The following is a 12174-nucleotide window of genomic DNA, read 5'->3' as shown; positions in this document are numbered from 1 at the left end:
CTGATAAACTAATGAAGCATTAGGCTCATTCCATGTTGAATTTCAGAGATCAAGAGTGATCTTCAGCAAGGTATACAGTTGTTTTTATGGTAACATTGATGAGCATCTGTAGGTAGGTGGAGAGGGATGAGATTTCCCAGAACTATAGAAAGCTGGGGGTGGGGAGTGTTACAAATTGGAGGGAACAAATAGATTTCATGGGGCCATTTTGTATCCAAGGGACTGATGCAGGCAATCAGACATGGAGGCATGGCACAGAAGTGAGACCATGTGGAGAGGAAGTTTGCCTATCAGGGGTGAGGTTGGCTGTCCATAGGACTGGTCTTACTTAGTGAGTGTTTTGCTGTATGGGATATTGGCTGGGGTCTTTACATCTGTGGGGGTCCTGATTCCAGACCACAAACTCTGAAGACAAGAACTTCAATAGATCTCCTTACCGCCCCCCACCCCTGCCATCATTCTGACCCATTTCCCGAGTAGCAGAAATCTATGTTGAGCTCACTTGGGTTCTACTTTGTTCTGTGGCTGTGTCTGAACCGCAGGAGTCTTAGAGATTACAGAATCCATTTGGGGCTGGCTGTATGAGAATGTGGGGGAACTCTTAGCAGATATACCTCATGAGCCTATGTTACCAGCTGTGGGAAATTCAGGCTTGCCCCATGATGGTTCCTGTGGGTTATAGCTGGTCCCCTTCTTTCTGGTTGCAGGGTATCCCTTGAGGTTCTTTTGTTGTTGGTGGTTATGGGGATTAAACTCAGGGCCTGAGCTTTTTCACTTAATGCTAGCTCTCTACAATTTTGAGCCACAGCATCTCTTCCTCCTTTGATATTCTTTTTAGTAATGCTCTCACTTCTCTGGCCCCAGGATCTTTCTTTTACGGTCCCTGAGCCACCCTGATGGCAACAGTGCCAGGAGGTCTTAGGACCTGCTGCATAGAGCTAAGACTCAGCTACACTGAGTCAGTATTGCGGTACCTGTTCCTTTTGCCCTTTGTCATTATCTTGCCCCTAAAATCACCCAGAGACATGGCTTTTTGGAGAGTATGGTGCTTCTATTCACTTATTGCTCTCAAAAATCTTCTCTAATCTTCTCTTCCCTTCTCTTGTGGTATAAGAAGTCTTTAATACTGTTTTAATACTGTTCTGATTCAATGCCATTTTCCTCTTGTCAGTGTTTATGTCCCAGCATTCTTGGGGTTTAGGCTTATAAATCTTTGTTTTTCTCATTCTGAAATGATATTTGATCTCCCTAACACTGAATATGGGGAAAATGGGCTACTTTTCTACCTGTTGGAGAAAGCTAAGCATTGTGAGAAACAAGGAAAGGTAGGCTGACAGTCACTGGGTTGTCTTCAAGGTATTTTCTCTTCTCCTGTAGGTCTGCAAGTGGGTTCATCCTATTAGCTATTACTATTATAGTTATTTGAGAGATGGGGAAATTGAATCCTAAAAGGACAAAAATGGCCTTTTAATTTTTTTTTTGCTTTAGTCTTTATGTTCTTTTAGGACATAGAGTTAGAAAAATCTAAAGACAAGGTCTAGAGCCCAAGAATGTGTGCTTGAGCATAAAGGTTTGAATCTCACAGCCAGCATTTCTTTTCTTTTTTTTTTTTTATTGTAATTAGTAAAAGGGTTACATGATATTTGCCAGATAGAAGGTGCATTAATTCACATACATTGATACCCTTTCACATGTCTTGGTACCCGTTTCCCTCCCCCCCCACACCCCCCACCCATCTTGGTTTTCCCCCCTTCCCTATCAAATTTCAAATATCCAAATACAAATAAATTCAATATATCAGATAACAAAGTGAGATGCTATACCAATATGAGATAACCAAGGGACAGCAAAGGAGATGAGAGACAACATAGTACATTAAGGACAACAATCATTCATTATATGGCTTTTGTTTCACTATCCTGGAGGTCCTTTCAATTAGCTTCACATTATATGGCCTTATGTATCAAGATTTTGCTCTATTGCAAATCTCTGCTAGTAGAGCCCAAGGTTTCTACTGATTATGATGAATGAGGGAAACCATTGAGCCTAAGTTCCTTTGAGTCACAGCCAGCATTTCTGTCTTTGGGCAGATCTCCTAATCTCCCTTTGTCTCTTATTTCTTTGTCTTCATGGAGGATGATGTTAGTGGTGGGCCACCTCATACAGCTGAGCAACAAGGAGTAGTTACAGGTATTTCTAGCACATGTCATCAATTACTCAGTAAAATTCAAAGATGATCATTTTGCCATCCTGTGGCCTTCCGAACAAACAATACAACATTTGAAACACTAGCATCTTGAGCAACACAACGCAAACCGTGGACATAAAGAGATGATGAAGTGATGCCATCTGCAAGTATTCCCATTTACAGATGGAAGCACTGAAGTCCAGAGACAATAATCAAGTTAGCCAATAACACAATTTGGTGCCACTGAGAATAAGGGCTTATATTAATGAAAGCTGGGGCTAAGTATTTTGAAAGTTGAGACACCTGGGGCATCTTCAATCAGATACCCGCATTTCAGCTTCAGTGGTGGATCTAGGTTAGAGCCTGAAGTTGGGAAGTTGTCAGAGTATGAGTGACACCAAAGTCCCCACTGAAGATTGAGGCCACTCATGTGGTAGATTTCTATACTAGTAGGAAAGGATCTAGAAAACAAAAAGATGGAGATCCCATCAAAAACCAGGAGTGGAGAAGAGAAGGAAGCCAAGTTAAAGAGTAGAGTTCTGCAGTTCTAAGTAGGAACCACAGTAGGGTTTCTGTACCATGTCAGTTTGGATGAGGGTTAACAATGGCCACACGATCTGTTGAGTACAGAATTTTATAAAGCAACTTCAGTTCTTGGAATTATAGTCAATTATATTCTCCCCTTCTGTTGTTTCAAAGCAAGAATAGAACAGCATTGTACATTGTCTTTATTTTGTGCCATGGAATCAAGAATGTCTCTGTACCCATATACACCACTGCTTTCTTGGAAGCACAGACAATGAGCTAGGAGATACTTCACAAGGTAAGTTATTTGGCTTCTCTTTCAGCATTCTATGTATGGTTTGTACTTAGGAATTTCTTAGCCTTGGTTTATTTACATAGAACCCTTTCTGAACTTCTAGTGATATAGATCTGTCCTGAGCTGATGTCAAGTCACCACTTTTTTCTAGTAGTCTATGTTGTTGGAAAACGTATCTCATGTTGCCCTACTCAGGTTTCTCTTTCCTTGTACATCTCTTTTCTGTCATCTTTGACTCATTCCTTTGTCTCCCATTCCTTCCCCTCCCCACTCCCCAGGAGTCAAAGAAGGGTATCAGCAAAAGGCATGCACTGATAAGGTTTGGCAGCCTTCGTTCTGAACCAGAACAGACACCCACTCGGGTCTTTCATCACCCTTCCAACCTCTGTAGCTGACTCTGTCATCTTATCTTTCTGATCTTGAATTTTGTTGCTTTCTCATGTGCTACCTGTGTATCAGTTTGAATTTCCTAAACTTTCTGAGCCCCATTTTTGTTTTCTTGTTGTTGGGTTTTTTTTCCCTAGTACTGGAACTTGAACTCAGGACCTAGGTGTTATGCTTTTGCTTTTCCACTCAGGCTGGTAGTATATCATGTGGAGGTAATTGACAGTAAGTGGATTTAAATGTCTCATCCTCCTAAGTAGCTAGGATTACAGGCATAAGCCACCAGCATTTTGCTAGCCTTGTTTTAAAATGTGTAGAAATTCACTGTACCAACATATAGAATTATAATGAAGAATAAGGGAGACAGTGCATTATGAAGTCTTTGACATCTGAAAGACAGGCTGTAATTGGATAAGTTCTTCTAATTTAACCAGAATGTAAGACTGATTTACTGGGAACCAGGAAATACTGGAAGTAGTTGGGACCTGTGAACTTACTGCTCCTGGAATGAGTGAATGTTTTCCTCTTGTGTGCGCACACGTGCACACGTGTGTGTATGTGTGTGTGTGTGTGTGTGTGTGTGTGTGTGTGTGTATACGTGAACGTATGTGCCAGTCCTGGAGCTTGAACTCAGGGTCTGGGCACTGTCATTGGGCTTTTTCAAGGCTAACGCTTTACCACTTGAGCCACAGAGCTCCCCTTCCAGCTTTTTCTATATATGTGGTACCAAGGAATTGAACCTGGGTCTTTGTGCATGCTAAGCAAGCACTCTACTACTAGACCAAACTCTTAGGCCCCCCCTCCATGAATGTTTTACAGCCTCAAAAGACCCACAAATCTTCAGGGGCTTATGCAAAGTCTCACTGGTCTAGGTTGGGTTTCTACTGGGCCATACCTGTGTGTGTCTGTACTTGAACTGGGACTCTGACTGGGCAGGACCTGGTCCATCTGGAACTTGTGGGCTAATTACCTGTTTCCTAAAAAGCAAAGTTGGTGAGATGTGTATTGTCAAGACTGTGCTGGCTGCCTCTGCAGCCACCCTGTGTGAGGCTGGCCTCTTACATGGTTCCTAGTAGTCTCTGCTCTTGGTACTCTTACTTTTGGGAAATACCCTGCAATTGAGTATGGATGGACAAGACCTGAGACTTGCTATGAGCGCGCACAAATGCAATGGTCTTTTGTGTTTAGGTTACTAGAACATGCTAACTCGCTTGTAGATCCTTTCCATTGTTGTTTTGGCTGATATGTGTTGGTGATATGGGCCACATGGGCAAGGAATGGAGAACATCCTCTAGCTAACAGCCTGTGTAACACTGGATCAAAACTGCCAACAAGACCTCAGGATCACAGGACCTCAGGTCCTTCTCCAGTCAAACCTTAAGATAACTATAGGCTGGTGGACTTCTGAACAAAAGTTCTTTTCAATGTGAGGAACCCTGAAGTGGAGGCCCACTTAAGTTATTCTGAGATTACAGACACACAAAGACTGAAAGAATATATGCTGATACAAGTTTCTAAAGTTTTTTGGGGGGGAGGGGTGATATGTTATGCAGCAATAGATAATTGATACACAAGTCTTTTTCCAAAGAAAATCACGTGGCACTGTGGTTGGAATGAGTGACTCCCCAGAGTCCACAGTTAAAGGTCCTGGTTCCAGGGTGGGTGTTACAGAGAGACTGTGCTACCTTGCAGAGGTGGACCCTGATGGGAGGACTTTAGGTCATTGGCTTAAAGGACATTGTTGACCCTTCTGTCACTTGCTGTTTTCTTTTGGGTTCCAGCAGAAAGAGTGGTTATAATGTGAATGGTTTGCTCATCTCATACTTCTGCCAAAATATGCTGCTGCTGCTGCTGCTGCTGCTGCTGCTGCTGCTGCTGCGTGTGTGTGTGTGTGTGTGTGTGTGTGTGTGTGTGTGTATGATGAGGCTTGAACTCTGGGGCCTGGGCACTGTTCCCTAGCTCTTTAGCTTAAGGCTACTCCTTTGGCCACAGTGCCACTTCCATTTTCTGGTCCTTAATTGGAGATAAGAGTCGCATGGACTTTTCATGCCAGGGCTGGCTTTGAACCTCCTGAGTAGCTGAGATTATAGATGTGAACACCAGTGCTAGGCCAAAATGTGCTGCTTTTGACAGAGGTTCAAAGTAAGGGAGATACTTAGATTAGATTCTCCACAACTGAAGTCTAAAACTTTTTTTTTTAAAGTTACTTGTGTCATATATTTCATTATACAGACAGAAAACCGACTAACACACAGGGCCCGGCCTAAGGTAGAATGTTATGACATCTATAGTACAAGAGTACTGCAGAATTATGAGACAGAGGACATGCTACAGGGAAGGGTAGAGAATTGGGATCAAGAATGCCTTTTACCAGGGTCACCTACTACACCCCAAGAGATGTGAACCCAAGAAGTACGAAGCTGACTGCTAGCCCTTGGCCAGAGTTCTCAAACTGGAGGAGTCTTTTAGAGTCTCAAGAAAAATGGCCTCAGTTGGCACTTCACGCTGTAGAGCTTTCTGAAAATGTCACCACCCTTACCCAGGAATCAATCAAGAGTCTTTAAGTTCTGAGAGCCTTCCTGGCCACTCTCTGGGCTGCAGAGAGTGCAGGTGCTTTGATAATGCAGTTTCAGTGGTCCCAGCTCTTTCCAATGCCAAACAGAGACCCGCAGGCAGTGAAAGTCACGTCCTAAAAACCATGGCAACTGAAGCCTCATCCATCAGGAATGGCAATCAAGAGACCAGGAGGTGGTTTGCCTGGCAGGGGTGTGTGGGGGGAGGGTGAGGCTTAGCAGGAAGTAGTGGAGCATAGGAACCAGGTGTTGGTGTGGAAAATCCTGATAAATGACTCATGACTTTGTGTTGGGTACTGCACAAGATTCCACGTCATTTGAGCATCATAAAGGTTCTATAAGGTAGACATCGTTAGCCCTGTTTTGTAGATGGGAATACTGAGATACATAGCTTCTGAGCTTGGATTTCAGTTCAGTGTGTCACAGGGATGATCCTCTGTTTCTTCATACCTCACCTGCATGTGAGATGGTAGAAAATGGATTCTGGGGTAGTAGTCATCAGAGTCTTACATTCTAGCTGCTATGGGCTTGGCTTTATGATTTCAGCCAGATATCACTCTCTTTCTAAGCCTGGCTTTCCCGTCTGTAAAAGGATAGGGTAGAGGGCAGATTTTATGGGTCATGTTCATGAAGTTTTATCTTGTATCCCATCCACAACCACATTTAGAGTTGCAGCCTGAGATGCCCTGTTGTTGAAAACCATGAAGCTGATGTGGACTGCAAGGGGGAGGAGCTAGATCTGGATTGGCAAGGGCCACAGTGGAGACAGATGACTATGGGATTGAATGATCCCCAGATTCTACTGAATATCTTTGAGAGTATGACCCTCTTCTGTTTTTCCCTGTCTCCTATTTGATGGGTTTTGATCAGGCAAAACTAATCAAGAGAGGTCCCATCTGCCTCTTCTGAATATTAAACTGATATATGCAAATAGAAAGCTGGCTAGCCGGGCCCCCAGAGCTGCAGGGGGCTGAGCCCATACAAAACCACATATGTCACCCCTCTAATGGTGCTGTTTTACTGCCTGGTATAAAACCCCATCTGTGGTAGGTGACCTGTGAGAGCCATGCTTAACTCTGAGCACCATCAATGAAGGGGCCGTGAGCACCTGCCAGGGCTATGGGCTATGTTCTGCTCAGAACACACCTGGAATTCCGTCTGTGCTAATGAGAGTGTTCAAGTTCCCGGGCCCAACGTTGAGCTTGCCTAGCACACAGGCAAACTGGGCATCCACTATGGTGCTCAGGGGCCTGAGAGTGCCAGGTGGGGCAAGGAAAGCTTTCCTACTGGCCACTGGAATCTTCCATGTTTTGGTCACAGCTGAATTACAGGCATTTTATGACCAGCAAGGTTGAGGGACTTGAAGGCCATTCTGACTGAATCTGTGACATGAGGGGCCACTCTGCGGTCCCTGTGAAATGGCTCTTGGATGCATTCTCTAACCTGCTCCATTCTGAGGTCCTGTGGGGTCCTCCATAGAGCACTATCACGACCTCCCATCACCCTCTTCCTCCTGGTCCTGACCCTCAGAGGAATACAGAACAGAGTGAGGGAATGAGGTGGTCATAATAGGTGGTCACCTGTCAGACTGCAAGGGGATGCATCCCCTAAGGAGACACTTCCATTGCTTAAGAGGAATGGTTGTGTCAGCAAACGCTTGCAGTCAAAAGCCACTCTCTGGCTCCTGATGTAGGGAGTGAATTTGAGTTGAAGCCACAGATAAATTGGGTGCTTTGGTTAGATAAGCACTTGGGGCCAAAGGCCAGCAGGCTCAGCCTGTCCTTCGTGGTTGAGGGTGTCTCTGGGGGCTATGAATGCTGCTTTCCCATCTCCTTAGCACTCTGAGCTCAGCATGTAGTAATTCCAGGTAACAGCATAGCAGTGTCCCCATAAACTCTTTATGGAGGGACTTAGGGTCCAGTAAGTCATTTCCTTTCTTTTACCAATTATTCTGCAAATATTCCTCAACCTCATTGCAAATGTAATGTGTTTTCATTATAGATTTTGTCCTTTTTTTTTCCTTTTTTTGGCAGCACTTGGGATTGAACTCATGACCTTTTACATGCTAGGCATGCAGTCTGCCACTGGGCTATAGTCCCAGTCATTTTGTTTGTATATTGTTTCAGAGATAGGGTCTTACTAACTTTGAACAGGCTAGCATCAAAACTCACAATCCTCCTATGTTTGCTCTTAGTATAGCTGGGATCAAAAGTCATGTGTCACCAGCACTTTTTGGTTTTTCTCCAAATACCAAAGCTTGAACTCAGGGTCTCATGCTTGCTTAAGTTTACTTGCCTTAGGTAGTGCTCTACCATTTGAGCCAGGCCTCCAGCCTAGCTTTTTGCTGGTTATTTTGGATATGTTTCATTGACTTTTCTGTCTCATCTGGCTTTGAACTATGGTACTCTGGATCTCAGCTTCCTGGGTAGCTAGGATTACAGGCATGAGCTACTGGTATCTGGCTTTACCCAGTACCTATTTTTGTAGAACATGGAGTACCAGCACATAAGCCAAGAGAAGGAAACAAAGATTTCCCATAATCCCCTCACCCAGTATACACCACTGTTTTTTTTATTATTATCATTTGGGGATAAATCTGGGAGGGCTGTGTGCCAAAGCAGGGAAAATGGGGATTTAGTAGATCTGCTCTGAGTTTTAGGTCTTTCTTGCTTGCTGCCTATTTGTCAAGTTGCTTCTGTATTTTTGAGCTCCAGTTTATTTGTAAAATAGAGGTGCTTACAATTCGAGGGTAGACTTACTGAAGTAACTAGCACTAACACACTTGCCTGTTTTAGGTTCTCCAGTGCAGCTAGGATAACCGGTATGCAGCACTGGGCCCAGTTCTTGGTTGAGAGAGGGGGCTCACAATTTTTGTTTGTTTTTTAAAGCATCCACAGTGGTCTTGAACCATACTCTTTCTCGTTTTAACCTCCCAAGTCACAGGGATTACAGACAACAGCCCCTGTGTGGACTACTTCTCATTCTTACAGGTGTTCAGGAGTCATGTGGGATACAGTAGGACAGGGTAGAACCCGGGATCTAGTCATCTTGCACAGGATGCCGTTCTGTGAGCTGCCCCTGAGTGAATTTCCTGAAGGTTTCCCTTTCTCTCCCCCCTGCTGCCAGTTCAAGCTTCTTAAATGCTGTGCTTCTGAATGAGTCCCCAGAGTTCATCTCATCTGTCCCACATTTCTGGTGGCAAAGTTCCCACAGTTCTCCATGTGGGGCAGAGACTCAATGCTCATCTTCTAGAACTTTCTCTGAGATGTCTCTGACTCTTCCTCCTGCTGGGCAGTGTTGAAAGCCTCTCTGGCTTCTCTTTCTGAGTTGGGATGGCCCAGGGCAAGGGGCAGCCTGAGGCCAGGCAGCCAGGACCATGGGCATCTTGCCATGGAACTGAAAGGCCATTCCACACTGGGGGAGGACAGAAGCTGAGATTCCATCAGTGACCATCAAGGTGTTTTCTGTGTAGGTATGGGGGAGGCGGGCTCTAGAAACCTAATTCAGAGTAGAAATATAAAGTTCTTTAAAAGAAGCAAGAATTGAAGCCAATGCATTCTGTTTTCAGGCTATAATCTACAAGCTGGCCATAATTTTAATGCATTTAATTCTCCTCACCCCCCCCCTTGTAAAGTGAGTACTGTACTTCATTCCTATTTCTCCAATGGAGACAAAGAGACTGGGGAGGCTGATAGAGATTATACATAGTCAGCAGCAGAGATGAAGCCTTTTTATCTCTGTGCAAATAATACACAAGTGCCTGCATACATGCACAGGCATATGCACACACAACGTCTTGGAATGCTCAGCTTCCCCTCCATCTTCTGTCTGCTTCTATTCTTTCCCTCTGTCTATCAGCCATGATTTTTCCTTCCTCTTTGACTGAACAAACCAAAACACTCACAACAGCTATTTTGTGCATCATTTCCTCTCCTTCAACTACCGACCTGCTTCCCCGGGGTTCATTTCCTGTGTCAATGCAATTGGACCTATTGTAAAGGAATCCTTAAAAGTGAAGTTGCAGCTGCAAGTCTCCAAAAGACTCAAAATTGCTCTTGGAAACATCTGCTTGTATGCAGGTGTAGCTGCCGGTGCCTACGGGCTGGGTGATCTCAGGTTCACAGAAAAGCCTGTTGAGATGTGGCTGCCACTCAGGGAGCTGCTGTGTTTGTGGGGTAACAGCGGCTAGGGGACATACAGACTTGTCATGACTAAGTGGCAGTGATGCAACCTTGCTGCTTGTCCTTAGTCTATACATAAAAATGGTTTTGTTCAAGATCTCCCAAGATTGCATTTCACAAGGGATTTCTGCCAAAAGGGGTTTATTTTATTTTTTGTAGTATTAGTGATTGGATTCAGAGCCTAGGCACTTCACCACTTAGCCCCACCTTAGATCTCTGGCATTTTAGGTTTTTTTGTTTTTGTGTTAAGACAAGGCATTGGACCTGGACCTCAGACTAAGACCTTTCTACCTCTATTTCCTAAATATCAGAGATCACTGGTATGCAATACAATATTCACCTTGCTTTTGAGATATTATCCTGCTAACTTTTGTTTGGGCTAACCTCAAATTACAATCTTCCTTTTCTCTGTTCCTGAGTGTCATCTACTTGTGTCTTGTCACAGCGAAGATTTCAGCTAGCCTAGGGATCCTTTTGCTTTCTCCCCTCAACAGTACTGATCAAAGTAAAAAGTGAATATTTCCGGAGATCTTTTAATATTCCAGATACTTTTCTAAATACTAGGTATACATTAGCATTTTTAAAAAAATTATCTGTTTTACAATTGAGATAATTTTACACCAGGTGCCAGTAGCTCAAGCCTGGAATTGTAGCTTCTCAGGAGGCCGAGACCTGAGGATCATGGTTTAAAGTCAGGCTAGGCAGGAAGTATGTGAGATTTTTTATCTCTGATAACCATTAAAAAGCCAGAAGTGGAGCTGTGGCTCAAGTGGTAGAGTTCTAGCCTTGAGGAAAACAAAATAAAACAGAAAACCTTACCCTAAGTTCAAGCCCCAAGATTGGCACCAAAAAAATAATAAAGAAAATTTTAATTGATACATAATACATATACATACTCCAGGGTTATGTATTGTGATCAGATGAAGGCATTTCACATTTGCATCTCCATAATCATGCAGCAGGATTTAAGAATGTGATAAAGAAACAAGCATGGAGAGGCTTGATAATTTGCTCAAGAACACACAGCAAATAAGTGGTAGCTGGAGTATTTGTAAACAGGTCCTTCTTATAGCCATTTAATCAAATCATAGACCTGCTCACAGCTAACTCTGTCTTCTTGATATTATTCTGAACCAATTGGATCTGGGTAGGAAATAGGACGCATCCAGACTCTCTGGCTTACTTGTATCTCTTCCTCCAGATCCATCTGTTTGTGTGTTTTGGTAGAACTGGGGTTTGAACTCAGGGCCTCACATGTGTTCACTTGGATATTTATCACTTGAGCCATGCCAATAACCTGGGTTTTTGAAGGTTATTTTGGAGATAAAAGAGTCTCGAGGACTTTAATTCCCCAGGATAGCTTTGAATCTGTCTGTCCTCAGGATCTTAGCCTCCTGAGTAGCTAGGATTACAGGTCTGAGTTCTTGGCACTTGGCATTTTTGTTTTGTTTTGTTTTTGGACTCACCACAAAGCCCAGGCTGGCCTCACACTTGCCATCCTCCTCCCATGTGCTGGGATTACAGGCATGGATCCCATTACCATGCCTGGCTCACTTTCCTTTTCATTCCTGAGCACTGTCTCCTGTGTGCTCTTATGCTGCCTGCCTGGCAACCATGCTGATATTTTCACAGCTCATTCCTCCTTGAGCTTCCGACACCTCTTCCTCCTCCTTCTCTTGCACTCCAACCTCATTCCTGTTTCCTAGAGACAACTGAAGCAATCAGAGGAGAGCCTGCCTGGGTTCCTCACATCCCTGCCCCCTCCAGGTACAGGTACAGGTGCCTCTCCTGACTCAGCAGGAACTCCTCCCTCCCCACCCTGAGGCCCCACCCAGGGATCAGCACCCTCCCTTCCTCTTTCTGGAACTCTTCACTTTGGTGCACAAACACAAAGCTTTCTCCTCCTGCATGAAAAGAGACAGCGCATGAACATGCCATCCTCAGTTCTCCCTTCCACTGCTGCTTCATTTCTCAGTTCCTCTTTACAACAAAAAATTCTGGACTGATGGCGTTAATCCTCCTCCTTCA

This window comes from Megascapheus bottae, chromosome 3 (assembly GCF_031878675.1).
Source record: "Megascapheus bottae isolate mThoBot1 chromosome 3, mThoBot2.hap1, whole genome shotgun sequence".
NCBI lineage: Eukaryota > Metazoa > Chordata > Mammalia > Rodentia > Geomyidae > Megascapheus > Megascapheus bottae.
Note: the sequence above shows the minus strand (reverse complement) of the source record.